The sequence below is a fragment of the Trichomycterus rosablanca genome, chromosome 2, assembly GCF_030014385.1.
Source record: "Trichomycterus rosablanca isolate fTriRos1 chromosome 2, fTriRos1.hap1, whole genome shotgun sequence".
Lineage (NCBI taxonomy): Eukaryota > Metazoa > Chordata > Actinopteri > Siluriformes > Trichomycteridae > Trichomycterus > Trichomycterus rosablanca.
Window position 1 is genome coordinate 45290572 of NC_085989.1, and position 19873 is coordinate 45310444.

Here is a 19873-nt window from a genome sequence, read left to right on the forward strand (position 1 = left end):
GTGATCAGTGGAGAGTTTCTTCACACTGTTACTCAAGCTGAGATTATAAAAGGATAAACCCAGAGTCTCTGAAGTGCACTAAGTAAACTAATACACACCATTGTTCCCACACGCTCAGACTGGGAGATTCTGGGAGAATGAATCCACTACAGGAAACGAGGGTGAGGAAAAACAGAGTCGTACCTGGGATAAAGTGACCTATGAAGACTAATCCACCACTACAGGGTTTGATCTGTTCATGAGGGAGGATCAGAAGAATGAGAAGCAAAGATAAAGAAATGGAAAGAGATGGTCACGGGGTTTTCCATCCACCCTTTTTTATTAGAATTTGGAAAATGTGCATGATGAAACTATACCAGAGAAAAACAAATGAAAAATAGTAAATATGTAATATGCTTCTTAAGGTGGAACAGTTTGAATAGCAATGAAGACAAAATGCAAAAGAGGTATGGATTTTTTTCATGTTTTCTCTTTATACACAGATCAGCCATAAGATTAAAACTACCTCCTTGTTTCTACACTTACTGTCCATTTTATCAGCTCCACTTACCATATAGAAGCACGTTGTAGTTCTACAATTACTGACTGTAGTTTCTCTGCATGCTTTATTAGCCCCCTTTCATGCTCTTCTTTAATGGTCAGGACTCCCACAGGACCACTACAGAGCAGGTATTATTTGGGTGGTGGATCATTCTCAGCACTGCAGTGACACTGGCATGGTGGTGGTGTGTTAGTGTGTGTTGTGCTGATATGAGTGGATCAGACACAGCAATGCTGATGGACCACTGATGAAGGTCTAGAAGATGACCAACTCAAACAGCAGCAATAGATGAGCGATCGTCTCTGACTTTACATCTACAAGGTGGACCAACTAGGTAGGAGTGTCTAATAGAGTGGACAGTGAGTGGACACGGTATTTAAAAACTCCAGCAGCGCTGCTGTGTCTGATCCACACATACCAGCACAACACACACTAACACACCACCACCATGTCAGTGTCACTGCAGTTCTGAGAATCATCCACCACCCAAATAATACCTGCTCTGTGGTGGTTCTGTGGGAGTCCTGACCATTGAAGAATAGGGTGGAAGCAGGCTAAAAAAGTATGTAGAGAAACAGATGGACTACAGTCAGTAATTGTAGAACTACAAAGTGCTTCTATATGGTAAGTGAAGATGATAAAATGGACAGTGAGTGTAGAAACAAGGAGGTGGTTTTAATGTTATGGCTGATCGGTGTACATATTTATATGTTTATTTGGTATGTTCTTTACTGCAGATGTTCTGCTTTGTGTTGGCATCAGATCTAATGAGCAATATCCACTGTTGTAAATGCAAATGAGTTTTATGTAAGATATAAAACTGCAGCACTCAGTATAGCACTAAATTATTGCTTTATTCAGATTCACTATATGACCAAAAGTATTTGGACACCTGACCATGAGCTTGTTGGACGTCCCATTTCAAAAACAAACGCTATTAAAATAGAGTAACCTCTATGTGATCTTTTTGTCTAGAATAACAGCCAGTCTTCTAAGAAGGCCTCTCATGAGACTATGGGAAGTATGTCTATGGGAATGTGTGTCCATTAAGTGGTACAAAAGAGCATTTGTATAGCTGGGCACTTATTTTACATTTACATTTTTGTCATTTAAGAGACGCTTTAATCCAAAATAAAAAGCTACAACCACCCTTCTGAGAAGGCTGTCTGTGGGAATTTGTGCCCATTTAGTCACAGTATTGTACATTTACAACATTTAGCAGACGCTATTATCCAATGTGATTAACAGTATACAGTCCAAGCAATTGAGGGTCAAGGGCCTTGCTCAAGGGCTTAACAGCAGCAACCTGGCAGTGGTGAGGCTTGAACCAGAGACCTTTTGATTACTAGTCTAGTACCTTAACCGCTAGGCAACAACTGCCCTAGCAGTGGTCAGGAAAGTTTCAGTTGATGTTCCAGTTCATTCCAGAGCTGTTGAGTGGGGCTGAGGTCAGGACTCTGTGTAGGACACTGGAGTTTCTTTAAATCAAGCTTTTCTTCATGTCTTTATAGAGCTTGCTTTGTGCTGGAACAGAAAATGGTCTTCCCTAAATTATTGCTGCAAAGTTGAAAGCATATCATTTCCTTTATATAACTGTTAGCAATTGTTGTGGCTGAAACTCATCATTTCAATAATTAGCAGGGGTGTCCCAATACTTTTGTCCATACAGTGTAGAGTAGACTATTACATATGATTAATATTGTACCTGTTAGGTAAACACATGCTGATTAGAAGGGGTGTCCACATATTTTGGCCACATAATGCAGGATCTGTGGATTTCATGGTGTTTATATCTCTTCAACACGTTTAAACAAATCCTCCCTCAGGTAACATGGTGCGTGTTACAGCGCACATCAACAGCGCCTTCGCCTACAGCCACACACACACACACCTACACACACACACACACACACACACACACACACATATTCATGAAGCTGTCACGTTGTATGTTTTTCTCACCCATTTACATGTTCTTTTATTTCTGGCAGACCTGTTTTTGACAGTTATTTGCTTTTAGCATTAGGTGAAAGTTTAGATTATCTTTATGATCGACCTCAGATACCACTGTTCCATATATTTTATAATGGGTGCAGTCAAGCTAGCTTCATTTTAAGAAGCACAAAATAGTCATAAGCTGTATTAGGAATTAGGAGGCCACGGCATAAAGTAAAACGATTGTTTATCTTTGGACTAACAGACTTTGTCATATTCCTAAAGAAAACTACAATAAACACATAGAAAAAGTCAAATTCTTGTTTGTTTATTTATTTATGGAGATGTGTTAAAGTCATTCAGTCACAGAAAAAGAACTATGCAGAAATCAATAAAATACAGACATGTGTCTGATCTGGGTCTGAATCTGTATTCTGTTTGTATATATACTATATATATATATATATATATATATATATATATATATTATATATACAGTGTATCACAAAAGTGAGTACACCCCTCACATTTATGCAAATATTTTATTATATCTTTTCATGGGACAACACTATAGACATGAAACTTGGATATAACTTAGAGTAGTCAGTGTACAGCTTGTATAGCAGTGTAGATTTACTGTCTTCTGAAAATAACTCAACACACAGCCATTAATGTCTAAATGGCTGGCAACATAAGTGAGTACACCCCACAGTGAACATGTCCAAATTGTGCCCAAATGCGTCGTTGTCCCTCCCTGGTGTCATGTGTCAAGGTCCCAGGTGTAAATGGGGAGCAGGGCTGTTAAATTTGGTGTTTTGGGTACAATTCTCTCATACTGGCCACTGGATATTCAACATGGCACCTCATGGCAAAGAACTCTCTGAGGATGTGAGAAATAGAATTGTTGCTCTCCACAAAGATGGCCTGGGCTATAAGAAGATTGCTAACACCCTGAAACTGAGCTACAGTATGGTGGCCAAGGTCATACAGCGGTTTTCCAGGACAGGTTCCACTCGGAACAGGCTTCGCCAGGGTCGACCAAAAAAGTTGAGTCCACGTGTTCGGCGTCATATCCAGAGGTTAGCTTTAAAAAATAGACACATGAGTGCTGCCAGCATTGCTGCAGAGGTTGAAGACGTGGGAGGTCAGCCTGTCAGTGCTCAGACCATACGCCGCACACTGCATCAACTCGGTCTGCATGGTCGTCATCCCAGAAGGAAGCTGACGCACAAGAAAGCCCGCAAACAGTTTGCTGAAAACAAGCAGTCCAAGAACATGGATTACTGGAATGCCCTGTGGTCTGACGAGACCAAGATAAACTTGTTTGGCTCAGATGGTGTCCAGCATGTGTGGCGGCGCCCTGGTGAGAAGTACCAAGACAACTGTATCTTGCCTACAGTCAAGCATGGTGGTGGTAGCATCATGGTCTTGGGCTGCATGAGTGTTGCTGGCACTGGGGAGCTGCAGTTCATTGAGGGAAACATGAATTCCAACATGTACTGTGACATTCTGAAACAGAGCATGATCCCCTCCCTTCGAAAACTGGGCCTCATGGCAGTTTTCCAACAGGATAACGACCCCAAACACAACCTCCAAGATGACAACTGCCTTGCTGAGGAAGCTGAAGGTAAAGGTGATGGACTAAACCCAATTGAGCACCTGTGGCGCATCCTCAAGTGGAAGGTGGAGGAGTTCAAGGTGTCTAACATCCACCAGCTCCGTGATGTCATCATGGAGGAGTGGAAGAGGATTCCAGTAGCAACCTGTGCAGCTCTGGTGAATTCCATGCCCAGGAGGGTTAAGGCAGTGCTGGATAATAATGGTGGTCACACAAAATATTGACACTTTTGGCACAATTTGGACATGTTCACTGTGGGGTGTACTCACTTATGTTGCCAGCCATTTAGACATTAATGGCTGTGTGTTGAGTTATTTTCAGAAGACAGTAAATCTACACTGCTATACAAGCTGTACACTGACTACTCTAACTTATATCCAAGTTTTATGTCTATAGTGTTGTCCCATGAAAAGATATAATAAAATATTTGCAGAAATGTGAGGGGTGTACTACTTTACTTTTTTAGCCTGCTTTCACCCTGTTCTTCAATGGTCAGGACCCCCACAGGACCACCACATAGCAGGTATTATTTAGATGGTGGATCATCCTCAGCACTGCAGTGACACCGACATGGTGGTTGTGTGTTAGTGTGTGTTGTGCTGGTATGAGTGGATCAGACACAGCAGCGCTGCTGGAGTTTTTAAACACTAGCACGGCTCCCACTCACAATTTTAGGCAGTCCTGTTTCAACTGTGGAGTCCTTCAAGTTTTTGGGCACTATCATTTCCCAGGACCTGAAGTGGGAGTATAACATCAACTCCACCATCAAGAAAACCCAACAGAGAATGTTCTTTCTGTGAAAAATGCGAAAGCTGGGTCTGCCACAGGAGCTGCTAAGATAGTTCTACACTGCGGCCATCGAATCAGTTCTGTGCACTTCTATCACAGTCTGGTTTGGTGCAGCCACAACACAACACAGGAACAGACTGCAGCGACAGGTGAAGTCAGCTAAAAAAATCATTGGTGCTCCTCTGCCCTCTCTCCAGGACTTGTATACTTCAAGAACCAAGAAACAGGCAGAGAAAATTATCACTGACTCCTCACACCCTGGCGCTATAGATCCATCCACATTAAAACCACCAGATTCAAAAGCAGTTTCTTCCCACAGGCGATCTCCCTCCTAAATAAATAAATGACTGATAATACAGACCTAAGCGTAACAATATTCATCTGCTGCTAATTGACTACACTGTAGTACTCATCCTACATGTTGTGCACTTTACTGTTTTGTAAATATTTCAGATGCTGCTAAATTACATATCTGTATATTGCGTGTATATAATCTTATAGTTTGTATAATTTTGTGTTTTTGTGTTTAATGTTTAATGTATACATTGCTTGTACACTGTATTATTACTAGAGAGATACCATCAGCCGGAAACAAATTCCTTGTGTGTATCCATATAATTGGCCAATAAATCTGATTCTGATTCTGATACCGTGTCCACTCTATTAGACACTCCTACCTAGTTAGTCCACCTTGTAGATGTAAAGTCAGAGATGATCGCTCATCTATTGCTGCTGTTTGAGTTGGTCATCTTTGAGACCTTCATCAGTGGTCACAGGACGCTGCCCATGGGGCTCTGTTGGCTGGATATTTTTGGTTGGTGGACTATTCTCAGTCCAGCAGTGACCGTGAGGTGTTTAAAAACTCCAGCAGCGCTGCTGTGTCTGATCCACTCATACCAGCATAACACACACTAACACACCACCACCATGTCAGTGTCACTGCAGTGCTGAGAATGATCCATCACCCAATTAATACCTGCTCTGTGGGGGTCCTGTCCATTGAAGAACAGCATGAAAGGGGGCTAACAAAGCATGCAGAGAAACATATGGTCTACAGTCAGTAATTGTAGAACTATGGTAAGTGGAGCTGATAAAATGGACAGTGAGTAGAAATAAGGAGGTGGTTTTAATGTTATGGCTAATGTTATCCCCAGTCTCATTGTGCAGATGCCATCAATCAACTAGCTGATGCTTTAATTGCAGCATTTATGAGGAATCCTCTCCAGGAAGCGTATAGGCGCCCGGCCAGCTAGTAGCAAAGTTCGAAACGTCAGCTCTGAGTTCAAAATGTCAGTTTGAATCTCAGCAATGCTATCAACCAGCCATATCGACAGACATGATTGGCTGTGTCTTGGAGGGGAAAGGGGGGTTACTGATCGAACCCTGCACTTGTTTGGCACCCTGTCCAAGATAGTCGTGCCTTGCACCTAGTGTTTCACAGTCCAGAATGAAATGGTTGATGAAAATGAAATGAAAAATAGTAACCTGTTTTTCTTGATCAGGATTGTTTGGGGTCAGAAGCTTATCCCGGGAACACTGAAAGCAAGTCAGGAATATGCTTACAGAAAAAGAGTGCATGTCTGAATGTTCAAACCCTACAAAGATAAGGTTTGTAGACTCTGTGTGGTGGGTATTCTGCGAAATTCTGGATCTACTTGTCCTCTTTGATAAAAGGGTCACTTAATATTTAAACGCTCCTATTAAATAACGTTTACCACTAAATTCTTGACGAATATCAAAATAAGGTGGGAGCTTCACGATTCTACCTATATCTTATATTTGGCAGTTGTAGCCTAGTGGTTAAGGTACTGGACTAGTAAGCAGAAGGTTGCTGGTTCAAACCCCACCACTGCCAGGTTACCACTGTTGGGCCCCTGAGAAAGGCCTTTAACCTGTATACTGTAAGTCGCTTTGGATAAAAGCGTCTGCTAAATGCAGAAAATGTCAATCTTAACCCAGGTCCACGTTTATGGGAACTCATGGTGGATTTCAGACCCTCGTGTTTGACTGCAGTGTACAAACATTTATTCTAAAGCGTAATGAAGTGGCTCAAGTTCTTTCAGAGGTTCTTTATGTTGTTTTTTCTTTAATTTGTCACCCTTTTGTGTTAATGTATAGCCCTACCCATAACTACATCGTTCTGAGGTGTGTTAGCATTCTGTGGTTTACGTTTAGCATAGCAATTACTTCAAAAGAATGAAGTCCTTAAACAGAGCACTTACAAAGCCTTCAGAAGAATTAGTCTTCAGGCTAATTCCACAGTCTGGAGTACAGCGCTAATGACCGCTAAATAGACTGTGTAATTTTTTTATCATGCACAGGGGTTCAGAGGTTCGGAACGCATTATGGAAACAACATATACACTGTATGACCAAAAGTATTCGGACACATGAACATGAGCTTTTGGACGTCCCATTTAAAAAAACAAATAGTATTAAAATATAGTAACCTCTATGTGATGTTTTTAGCTACAACCACTCTTCTGAAAAAGGCTTCTCACAAGAATGTCTGTGGGAATTTGTGATGTGTACCCATTTATTCACAGTATTCTACATTTACAGCATTTAGCAGACGCTTTTATCCAAGGTGTTTTACAATATACAGTCTAAGCAATTAAAGGTTAAGGGACTTGCTCAAGGGCCCAACAGTAGCAACCTGGCAGTAATGGGGTTTGAACCAGCAACCTTCTGATTACTAGTCTAGTACCTTAACCACCAGGCTATTTACAGCTGTAAGGTTAGACACGTTGGTAACGGTGCATTAAAACTTCATCAAATTATAGTTTTATGGTATCAGTGTCTATAGAATCTCAGAGAGCAACTCAGTTTTTCATCAACCTGGTAGATGATTTATTACACTCTCAGAATCATCTACCAGGTTGCATCACACACCCATACAATCACTCTCTTCTTCTTTCTCAATCTCAGCCACAACACACACACACACACACACACACACACTTGTGGTTTAGTCTCGACGTTGGTGCTCGCTGCAGAGCTCGCTGCCTCATCACCGCAGAAGAAACTGAAGAAACTAATTCATTATGGAGGATGGGTTAGAAAGTACAATCATTTTTGGTATTTTTACCCTGCGTTTTCTGTTGCATTTATAAATACTGTTATTTTTTTAGTCATCGTACCTCAGCTTGATGTACAATAAAACCTTGCCATTAAAAACAGAATTTATTTTATACAGTGACACAGAGACGCATGTCTAATAGAACAATTATTAACCTTAACATAACTAGAACTCCTCAGCAATCATTCATTTTTGGGGACAGAGGAGTTACAGGTATTACTCAGTAAAGTAAAGTACAGTAAAGTATAGTGTTGGGATCATCATGATGTGTGGCTACATAAATAAACAACAGGGTTGTCTGACTAACTATTCTACCTAAACATAAAAAGAGCGAAGCTAAATGAAAACATGAAGATGAAGTTGCCAGCATGGACAAGCCAATCCACCAGAGAGTTGTTTTTTTAGGGTTGTAGCCTCTAAGTCAAAAAGAAATGTAAAGCTTGTTTGACTGTGGGCGGTGGACTGGTACACAGCAGTGAATGTGTATGCTTACAATGACAGTGCAATGTAGGAGAGAGGATACCATGACATGATTTATAATAACATTATCAAAAATAAATAAATAAATAATAATAATAACAATAACACCATCAACAAAACAACAATAATATAACAATATTAATAATAATAATGATAATAATAATAGTAATATACTACTACTACTAAAATAATAATAATAACAATGAAAATGATGATAATAATAACAATAACAATAATAAAAAAATAATAATAACAACAATAATAATAATAATTACAATAATAATAACAATAATAATAATAATAATAATAATAATAAAAATAATAACAATGAAAATGATAATGATAATAATTATAATAATAATAATAGTAATAATAATAATAATAAATAATAACAATAACAATAATAACAATGAAAATGATAATGATATTAATAATAATAATAAATAATAATAATAATAACAATAGTAATAATAATAATAAATAATAATAATAACGATAGTAATAATAATAATAATAATAACAATAATAATAATAATAACAATAATAATAATAATAATACCAACAAAAACAAACAATATCAATAATAATAATAGTAATAATTTTCTTTTCTTAAACTCAAAGCCACTTTTTCTTTACCAGAATTACAAATACTCAGAGCACAATAATAAAAAGGTTTGAGTCAAATTACAGCTGACATTATTGTCATACCAGTATGGGTTTGCTGCTCTTCTTAATGCCAGATGTTGGCATGCTAAGCAAGATCTGCATGTCCATGAGCCACCAGCCTGCAGCCCCCTTACATGAACTGCTGACTGGAGCACCAGGCTGGATGGACACAGATACACTGACTCGTCCAGGAGGCTCTGAGGCAGCTCAGGCCATGAAGAACAGAACTGCCAGGAGAACCGTACAGGAGAACAGAAGCACCACGGAAGTGCTAAAACTCCCGTAACGTGACCAACTTAATCTCAGTGTAATCAAACACTTTCAAGAATGGGTACAAATTGCAGGAAATGATCAGCAATTTCCTGCTTTTCTTATCAGCAATAAGAAAATGATTGTATGATACAGCAAAGCACAGACAAACAGTGAATAGACAAACTAAGGATGGGGAACACAAAGTAGGTGAGCAAAATAAAGAAATTAATGTGAAAAGTTTAGGAACAGTGGAACACAACCAATACTGTCCACAGTCAAGCCAGCTTGGCCGTGGCTAAGACTCTGCAACATTGGCGTTGCAAGATTGAAAGATGTTCCCTTAAATACTCATGAGCGATTGGACCAAACCAACTACAGGTAACAGCATTTCCTAAGTTCTATCAAACTTCAAAAAGTCATTGGTCTATGACAAAGACATGGTATAATTATACCGTTACATCAGTTTCTATTAATTACATTGAGACAGTGTCACAATCACAATTATATAAGAACACCAAACAAAGGATAAAAAAAAAAACCTTCCCCCATAGTTACAAAATAGTCTATTCCCAAAATGGTGCAGTCCAAGGACTTCAAATCCCATCAACCATCAGTGCTCGGGTCCTTTGACTCCCAGCACAGCTGCCTGCATGCCTGGTGCAAACCTGTAAGTAAACTTACTTGAACCAAACCTTTTGGTTAAAAATAAACACTACTAACCCTACAAACATTTATCCCACGTTTTACCCTTATTCCCCTTCAATTAAATAATCAGTAAATTATTTAATGAGTAACTAATTGTGGTGTTTGTACATTACAGTCCATATAACCCTTGAAACAACATTAGCTTTGTTACATGGACCCATGGACGGCTTGTTCCTTAGGGCGATCGGGCGACGCACCACCAAAGGGTGAAAGGGAAGAAATTTTTCTATCACATTCAACCAGTGTTAAACTAGCTTTGACTGTTCTGGAAAGTCTGTCTTGCCTCTGAATATTGTAGTCCAATCAGCATCGAGTTGTGTTCCGTACAGTACCACCCCTTTGGGCGATTTCAGTCTGATTGAAAATCGCCTCGGATAGACTCTCATATTAAGGCTTTTATTTTTTTTTCAAACAGTAGTCACTGCAATTCAATCTGAATGAGTTCTGGGAGGGCTCGCACTTACGTGCTTGCGTCACGCGTAACCTTTTGTAGCGATAATTGGAGCAGCTAGCGATCTCGTCATCATGACTACCATTACCTCAGTTCGGAGCAACTTCTTAGCAACTAAAGATTTAGGGCCACCAAGACCAAATTTAAACATCAAGCAAGTATCTACAAAGGGGGGAAAAATCATATAAGTTACAAGTAAATTACAAGTAAGTAATGTAATGTTTAAATAGTGAATTGTGATTGCACTTATTGTATCTCCCCAATTGTTTAATTGTACTTCTTTATTCATTGCACATCAGCCCTGATGTTAATCTTTATTCTGGAGCTGCTGCACCTAAAATAAAATGCTATCTGATGAAGACTGAATTAAATTGTTAGTGTGAAGGCTTTACTTAATTTTATAATTAATGGTAAAGCTGGTCTCTCTCCATGTTCAAAGTTATTTGTGAGGGCAAACTGACAGATGACTTAAAATGTTAATTATTTAAGCTTTAATTTACCCATTGAACGGGTCACCTTGGCCATCATCGCAACAATTGCCCCCCCTGAGAGATTTGGCAGGAGCCACCACTGGTTGGACCCCTGAGCAAGTCTGAAAACCCTCAATTGCTTGCATGGATTCGGTCGTAATTGTAAGTCGCTTTGGATAAAAGCGCCTGCTGAATGCCGTTAATACAAACGTAAACATGCTGTAAATGAGTACATTTTCTTGAATGACTAGGTGTGATGCTGAGCGATATACCGCCGTCCAGTCCAGCTAGTTCTACCATCTTCACTTTGAGTTCGCAGCAAACCTCATCGAGATAAGGAGTTTCCTGAACAAAAAATTAATTAACGATATTTAACAACTTATTAGTGTAGGTAATCAACCACACTGCATTTCCACTAATTATACTTCACTTTCCTACAGATGTTATCTTTTACATCTGTTAATAACTGTCAGTCATAAAGACCCACCACTGCAAGTACAACAGAAAACGTTTTATCAGCACCGTTCTTTCTTAAGAAACAGGGTTTGGATGTTTATCAGAGAATCTCTACACTCACTCTACATCTGGGACTTTATGTAAAAAGGATTGCGTGATACTGAGATATGGACTTAACGCTAGAGAACTGTGGTATAGAATAGTTTCCTGATATATGGCTACTATATTGTAGTTCCCATTCAGTGATGGATAGGTTTTAAAACTTAAATAAGGGACTTGGAAGTGTGTTTGGAATCACTGTCTTGCTATAGGTTCCAATTATCACCAGGGTTCAGTGGGTCTGTCTGAAAACCTAGTGAGCTGCCTTGCTGCCAACTGCTGCCAGCTGCCTCAATAGAGAGAATTCTAATAAGACATCAAACTCGCCGCTCAGGTGGTGCAGTGGTAAAAACACACGCTGTTCACCAGAGCTGAGATCTCGAATCTCGGCTCTGCCTGCCGGCTGAGGCTGAGCGGCCACGTGAACAACGATTGGCCTGTTGTTCAGATAGGGGCGGGACTAAGCCAGATGGGGACTCTCTCTCAGACTAGTGCGATTACGACCTCTGCTGGTTGGTTGGTGGCGCCTGCATGGAGATGGGAAAGGAGTGCGGTAGAGGGTGTGGCTCTCCGTACACAGTGTTGTACTGCACTGCACTCGTCAAGTGTAGGTGATAAGATGTTCGATTGCTGTGCACGTGTCAGAGGGGGTGTGGAGCAGCCTTGTCCTCCCCAATCAGGAGCAGGGACCAGCATTAGTGAGAGGATGATTGCTGGCAGAAATTGGATGCTCATAAGGCAAATTAATTAGATGCACTACTTATACAGAGATTACAGTTATTACGTCACAGCAGTTTTAGCTTACTAAGCTAACACAGTTAGCCTCAGGCCATTCAAACCAATGGGCACAAGCTGCTAGCACGCCAGCTAACGTCTCCCTCCGTCTACCGAAAACAGTTAAACTGTCTCTGATGAGCCTGAATTTACAAATAAATTACACTTGTGCACCTTTATACAAATTAAACATACATGAGAATTCATTTTCATTTGAAAAAACTCGTATTCGTCCATATTTGTAATTTTTGTGAGAAAAGTTGTGCCACACTGAATGCTGGGATTGCCTTCACCGCTACGGTCCTTCATCCGGATTGCCTTCATCGGATGGTCCTTTGTTATTCAGTCAGATTATCACTCAGAATTAAGGAACCTCAGTAGGAGCATTTTGACAAATTGATTTTTCTTTTTTGCTGGATGATTCGACAATGTGTTATTGTATTGTGATCAATGCAGCTGCTCGCCTGGTTATTAACCAACCTAAACACTGCCACATTACCCCACAGCTGCCACATCAACCCACTGCTGTGTTCTCTTCACTGGCATCCTGTAGCTGCACAAAGACGAAAATGGACCAGTTCCAAACTACCTTAGAGAACTCATCACACCCCGTTCTGTACCACGCAACCTCTGAGCCACTAGTCTCACTCGCCTAGATCCTCCACCCAGGACTCAAGGAAGACAAGCATCAAGGCTCTTCTCTGTAATAGCAACCAAGTGGTGAAATTAGCTTCCTCCAAAAAAAAACCTTACTAAGCACTAACATGTACTTACTAATGCTCTTATTTATTTCTTGCAAAGAAAAAAAAAAAACTTCCAACAGGGTTTACAGCAGATTTGTGTTCTTGAACTGTTGTCCACTTAAACTAGAGTAAGGTAATGTTCACTATGGAAGCTCTTCTGTACGTTGCTCTGGATAAGAGCGTCTGCTACATGCCTAAAAATTTTAATGGTCACCTCTACATTTGTTTTGACCTTCATCAGGTCATCCTGGAAGAGTTTTACAGTCCTAATTCGTTTGCTGAGGCTTCTGAATTAAATTTTGGCCTTCTGGAAAAAACTCTCAATGGTCTTTCTAGGAATGTTCAAGGTTTTGGAAATCTCCTTATACTCACTTGCATTTTTCAGCCATAGTATTGTTTTGCCTTGGTTAAGCCTCATGTGATTGGGTTGAATCTTTAACAGTGCTGGTGTGGCTTCTGTCACAAGTCACTCATATTGACTTGAAATTAAAGTAGTGGTGAATGTACATGTCTATGTTTAGTGGTTTACCAATTAAAGATTTTAAGAGACTGGTTCTCCTAATGGACCATGATGTTTTGAAATCTTCATTGCTTGATGCCATCAATTAGCGCCTCGCCCCAGCATTTCCCAACGTGACTTTAATAAACGCTTGTGATAATGTCTGTTTTGGAACACTCGGTAGGCGCAACATGTCATTTTGCAGAATTAGCAAAGCCATTATAAGCTTTGCATCAATGCGTCGTCCACTTTCAGGAATTAAAATCTAAATCCTCAGAACTAAATTCTAAGTGCTGAGAACACCATCTCTTTTTCACTCCTTCTCTGGGCTTTGTGTGCTTTTTAAGCCAAATTGTGCCAGCACCTCTTGGATAAGCTCTGACTAATACAGGCTCATTCATAACGTGTCATTTCACTTTTTTTTACTTTTTCAGGCGCGTTGACTGATGGAGTAAAGGTGTGACCGTTGGAGAAAAAGGCACTCAATAGAAATCCAGTTGACAGATGAGTTTAAGAAAAAAAGGCCGAAGCAAGACGGGACAGCACGGAGCCTCATCACCACCCAAAATGTCAGATCAAAGAATAAAGGACGGTCACGTTCAGGGTACGAGCCAACATGATACAGATACCGGGTTCAAGAGTATTCTTTTATTTTGTCTTCACCTCAACAATGTCAAATAAATAAAAATAGAACGCTATACTGTAAATAGAAAGATAGAATTTGATCCAATAACACCAAACTCACAGTGAAGTATGGTGGTGGAAGCATCATAAGCATCTGTCTCTCACTCTTTCTCCCTGTAAATAGCACTGGAGCATTACATAGCATCTAATGTATGAATGTCTCTACAATGAATGTCTTTATTTGTCATATAAACAGATACACATGTACAGTCCAATAAAATAGCTTTTTCACAAAACCCAGCTTATTTAGATGCTGGGGTCAGAGCGCAGGGTCAGCCATTGTACGGCGCCCCTGGAGCTGAGAGAGTTAAGGGCCTTGCTCAAGGGCCTAACAGTGGCTGCATGGCAGAGCTGAGATTCAAACTCTCAACCTTTCAGTTGATAATTTCATCTTATCAGCCAAAAACAAAAGTGTGAGTTGAAGGTTTTTGTTAAACTGAGCTAAATCAGATTAAAAATAGGATTAAAAATGTATTTTTTTTCTCCCTGTTTTTCCTCTGAATTTCTCCCCCAATTTTCTCCCCTAATCTAGTCGTATTCAATTACCCTGATTGCGTTACGCTTCACCTCCACCGATACAACCCCCCACTGCTGACTGAGGAGCTTCACCAATGACACACGCCCCCTCCGACACGTGTGCAGTACCGACTGCATCTTTTCACCTTCATATGCGGATCAGCTTTGTGTACGGGGAACGGCTCATCTCACCCTGAACAACAGCCAATCATTGTTCATGTGGCTGCCCAGCCCAGCCGGATATGTTGTATTCGAAATCCCAGCTCTGGTGCGATTAAAAATGTAATTTGAAAAAAAGTTCAGCTGAAGGGCCCTCAAACATCATGGAATTATAGACAGTTTGGTAAAGGCTATGAGCCAACATTAAACTATAAAAGCTGTAAATGGCAACAACCCACTTTTGACATTTTGTTGATGCTTTTTATCCAAGGTGGCTCATCTAAGCAATTGAGGGGTGAGGCGCTTGCTTAAGAGCTTATTATTGCAAACTTCATAGTGCTGGGACTTGTATCAATGACCTTCTGATTACTACTCAGTACCTTAACAAAGCTTAATTATTTATGGCGTCTGAATACTTTCCTCCCCTCTCCATTGTGTTTTAGATTTATCATTTTACAGATGTATACTTACTTTTTTCTCAGATGTTTATAATGTAACTGTATATCTTTGCTGTTCTTCATGTGTCCTTCAGTCCTTCAAACATGTTCTTTTCTGTCCTTACTTCCTTTTTCCTTCATTTCTTTACATTTTACTCTTTAATACTTTGCTCAATTTTATTTTTATTCATTTTCTTTGCACTTTTGCCTCCTTTCTGTTTTATTTTTTGCCCATTACCCTTCCCTTTCATTCTCCTATGTTGCCTATTTTATCGACATTTCTCATTTTATTTTCCTACTGTTGCATCGATCTTGCAGCTTACCGTAAGTTTCCTTCTTCTGACTTTATTATATATATATACTGATCAGCCATAACATTAAAACCACCTCCTTGTTTCTACACTCACTGTTCATGTTATCAGCTCCACTTACCACATACATTGAAGCACATTGTAGTTCTACAATTAGTAGAATAGTTCTACATGCTTTGTTAGCCCTTTTTCACTCTGTTCTTCAATGCTCAGGACCCCCACAGAACCACTACAGAGCAGGTATTATTTGGGTGGTGGATCATTCTCAGCACTGCAGTGACACTGACATGGTGGTGGTTATTATTGTGTGTTGTGCGGGTATGAGTGGACAAGACACAGCAGCGCTGATGGAGTTTTTAAACACCTCACTGTCACTGCTGGACTGACAATAGTCCACCAACCAAAAATATATCCAGCCAACAGCGCCCCGTGGGCAGCGTTTCGTGACCACTGATGAAGGTCTAGAAGATGACCAACTCAAACAGCAGCAATAGATGAGCCATCGTCTCTGACTTTACATCTACAAGGTGGACCAACTAGGAAGGAGTGTATAATAGAGTGGACAGTGAGTGGACATGGTATTTAAAAACTCCAGGAGCACTGCTGTGTCTGATCCACTCATACCAGCACAACACACACTAACACACCACCACCATGTCAGTGTCACTGCAGTGCTGAGAATCATCCACCACCCAAATAATACCTGCTCTGTAGTGGTTTTGTGCGGGTTCTGACCATTGAAGAACAAAGTGAAAGCAGGTTAAAAAAGTATGTAGAGAAACAGATGGACTACAGTCAGTAATTGTAGAACTACAAATTGCTTCTAAATGGTAAGTGGAGTTGATAAAATGGACAGTGAGTGTAGAAACAAGGAGGTGGTTTTAATGTTATGGCTGATTAGTGTATAGTGGTACCTTGTAACTCAATGTCCCTTTAAACTCGAAATCTTTAAAACTCAACGCCCTGCATCGAGAAATTTGTACCCTTAAACTCAACGTTTCCCTTAAACTTAAAATGTTCAGTTTGTTTTTAAAAAAAGAATTAATTTAATTTCAAATTAACAATGAACAGTCGCTTTGTTCAGTGCTTGGCGTGAGCTGTGCGGTAAAACGTCATCAAAGTGTGAATATGAGACGAATCTGCATTTGTGTGGAATAACCATCAGAATCACTCTGAAAGCTCCACATGTATCTGTGTTTAGCTGGATTTTCCTCACTGTTTCACTTTTAAACTTGTGTTACAGCTGGAGATTCTGAGTAATTGTAAGAATCAGCTTTTTATTTCAGTGTTTTTATATTATATTATATAATATATATATATACAGTGTATCACAAAAGTGAGTACACCCCTCACATTTCTGCAAATATTTCATTATATCTTTTCATGGGACAACACTATAGACATGAAACTTGGATATAACTTAGAGTAGTCAGTGTACAGCTTGTATAGCAGTGTAGATTTACTGTCTTCTGAAAATAACTCAACATACAGCCATTAATGTCTAAATAGCTGGCAACATAAGTGAGTACACCCCACAGTGAACATGTCCAAATTGTGCCCAAATGTGTCGTTGTCCCTCCCTGGTGTCATGTGTCAAGGTCCCAGGTGTGAATGGGGAGCAGGGCTGTTAAATTTGGTGTTTTGGGTACAATTCTCTCATACTGGCCACTGGATATTCAACATGGCACCTCATGGCAAAGAACCCTCTGAGGATGTGAGAAATAGAATTGTTGCTCTCCACAAAGATGGCCTGGGCTATAAGAAGATTGCTAACACCCTGAAACTGAGCTACAGCATGGTGGCCAAGGTCATACAGCGGTTTTCCAGGACAGGTTCCACTCGGAACAGGCTTCGCCAGGGTCGACCAAAGAAGTTGAGTCCACGTGTTCGGTGTCATATCCAGAGGTTGGCTTTAAAAAATAGACACATGAGTGCTGCCAGCATTGCTGCAGAGGTTGAAGACGTGGGAGGTCAGCCTGTCAGTGCTCAGACCATACGCCGCACACTGCATCAACTCGGTCTGCATGGACGTCATCCCAGAAAAAAGCTGACGCACAAGAAAGCCCGCAAACAGTTTGCTGAAGACAAGCAGTCCAAGAACATGGATTACTGGAATGCCCTGTGGTCTGACGAGACCAAGATAAACTTGTTTGGCTCAGATGGTGTCCAGCATGTGTGGCGGCGCCCTGATGAGAAGTACCAAGACAACTGTATCTTGCCTACAGTCAAGCATGGTGGTGGTAGCATCATGGTCTTGGGCTGCATGAGTGTTGTTGGCACTGGGGAGCTGCAGTTCATTGAGGGAAACATGAATTTCAACATGTACTGTGACATTCTGAAACAGAGCATGATCCCCTCCCTTCGAAAACTGGCACTCATGGCAGTTTTCCAACAGGATAACGACCCCAAACACAACCTCCAAGATGACAACTGCCTTGCTGAGGAAGCTGAAGGTAAAGGTGATGGACTAAACCCAATTGAGCACCTGTGGCGCATCCTCAAGTGGAAGGTGGAGGAGTTCAAGGTGTCTAACATCCACCAGCTCCGTGATGTCATCATGGAGGAGTGGAAGAGGATTCCAGTAGCAACCTGTGCAGCTCTGGTGAACTCCATGCCCAGGAGGGTTAAGGCAGTGCTGGATAATAATGGTGGTCACACAAAATATTGACACTTTGGGCACAATTTGGACATGTTCACTGTGGGGTGTACTCACTTATGTTGCCAGCTATTTAGACATTAATGGCTGTGTGTTAAGTTATTTTCAGAAGACAGTAAATCTACACTGCTATACAAGCTGTACACTGACTACTCTAAGTTATATCCAAGTTTCATATCTATAGTGTTGTCCCATGAAAAGATATAATGAAATATTTGCAGAAATGTGAGGGGTGTACTCACTTTTGTGATACACTGTATATATATATATATATATATAATATAATATATATATTATTCCATGGAACGCATTAACAGGTTTCCCAAACATCCTTAAAGGAAAAATATCTTGAAACTCAACGTCTTTTAAACTCAACGCCGTTTAAACTCAACACCAGTCCCAGAACCAACTGACATTGAGTTTCAAGGTACCACTGTATAATCCTTTTTATTTTTCACTACTTTAGTTTGGTTGGTTTATTACTTGTACTCTTTCTTTTCTTCCCTTTCCTTTTCATTCCTTTACTTTCCTGTCCTTTCATTTCTTTTTATTTCCTTTTCTTTTTCCTTTTTTCTTTTCTTTTCTTTCCTGTCCTGTCCTTTCCTTTCTCCCAGTTTCACTTTTTCTTTTTTTACTTTCGTCTCATGTCCATTAGCTGAAGTAGTCACAGAGTATCTGCCATGTCAGACCACATCACAGAACCCAACTTTACCAAACCTTAACAAGCATCTGTGTGTTATTAGCTTACTAAGAGTTCATGTCCTCTAATGCTGGTCATTTATAAGCTACAGCTGGATCTGTACATCTGAGATCATTTAGTTAAAAAAGAATAAACATCATCGCTTTAAGTGCTGCGGTCCTGCAGTAAAAACAGACAGAAATGCGTAGAATGACATCACTTTTTTATTCTTGTATAATATAAACACTTCAGCTGCTCAACAGTTCAGGGATCTCCATTTTTGTTTATGTTTTTGGGACTCAATACAATGCAAGCCATTGAGGGTTAAGGGCCTTGCTCAAGGGCCCAACAGTGGCAACTTAGTGGAGGCAGGACTTGAACTAGCAACCTTCATATTACAAGGCCAGTACCTTAACTGCTGAGCTAGTATATTGAGGTTTTTTATATGAAGAATGACTTCATTTTTTATTCTTGTATAATATAAACACTTTAGCTGCTCAACAGTTCAGGATCTCTGTTTTTGTTGTTATGCTTTATTCAAAGCAGCGTACAGTTGGGACTGGATACAATGCAAGCAATTGAGGGTTAAGGGCCTTGCTCAAGGGCCCAACAGTGGCAAATTAGTGGAGGCAGGGCTTAAACAAGCAACCTTCATATTACAAGACTAGCGCCTTAACCATTAAGCTACTACTGCCCTATATTAAGTTTTTTTTAATGCACCACATATTTTCACTTGGAGACAGGTCTGGACTGCAGCTCTAGCACCTGCACTCTCAACTACAAAGCCACATGAATGTAACATGCAAAATGAGGCTTGGAATTTTCTTGCTTTTGTCCAGATGGAAGCAGATGTTGCTCCTAAATGCTCCCCATAA

The 19873-nt window shown here is 40.2% G+C and overlaps 1 long non-coding RNA gene across 1 annotated transcript in view; it reads right to left on the minus strand.

Annotated features, from left to right (window-relative positions):
* Positions 1–1422: 1422 nt before the first annotated feature.
* The window catches only part of LOC134334151 (uncharacterized), a 59473-nt gene continuing 41022 nt past the window's right edge, over positions 1423–19873 (minus strand). Inside the window, exons 3-4 of the long non-coding RNA XR_010015464.1 lie at positions 2247–2432; positions 1423–2065 (exon numbers count right to left, since the gene is read on the minus strand). This is a non-coding gene — a long non-coding RNA (uncharacterized LOC134334151). The remainder of the gene's footprint in view (positions 2066–2246; positions 2433–19873) is intronic.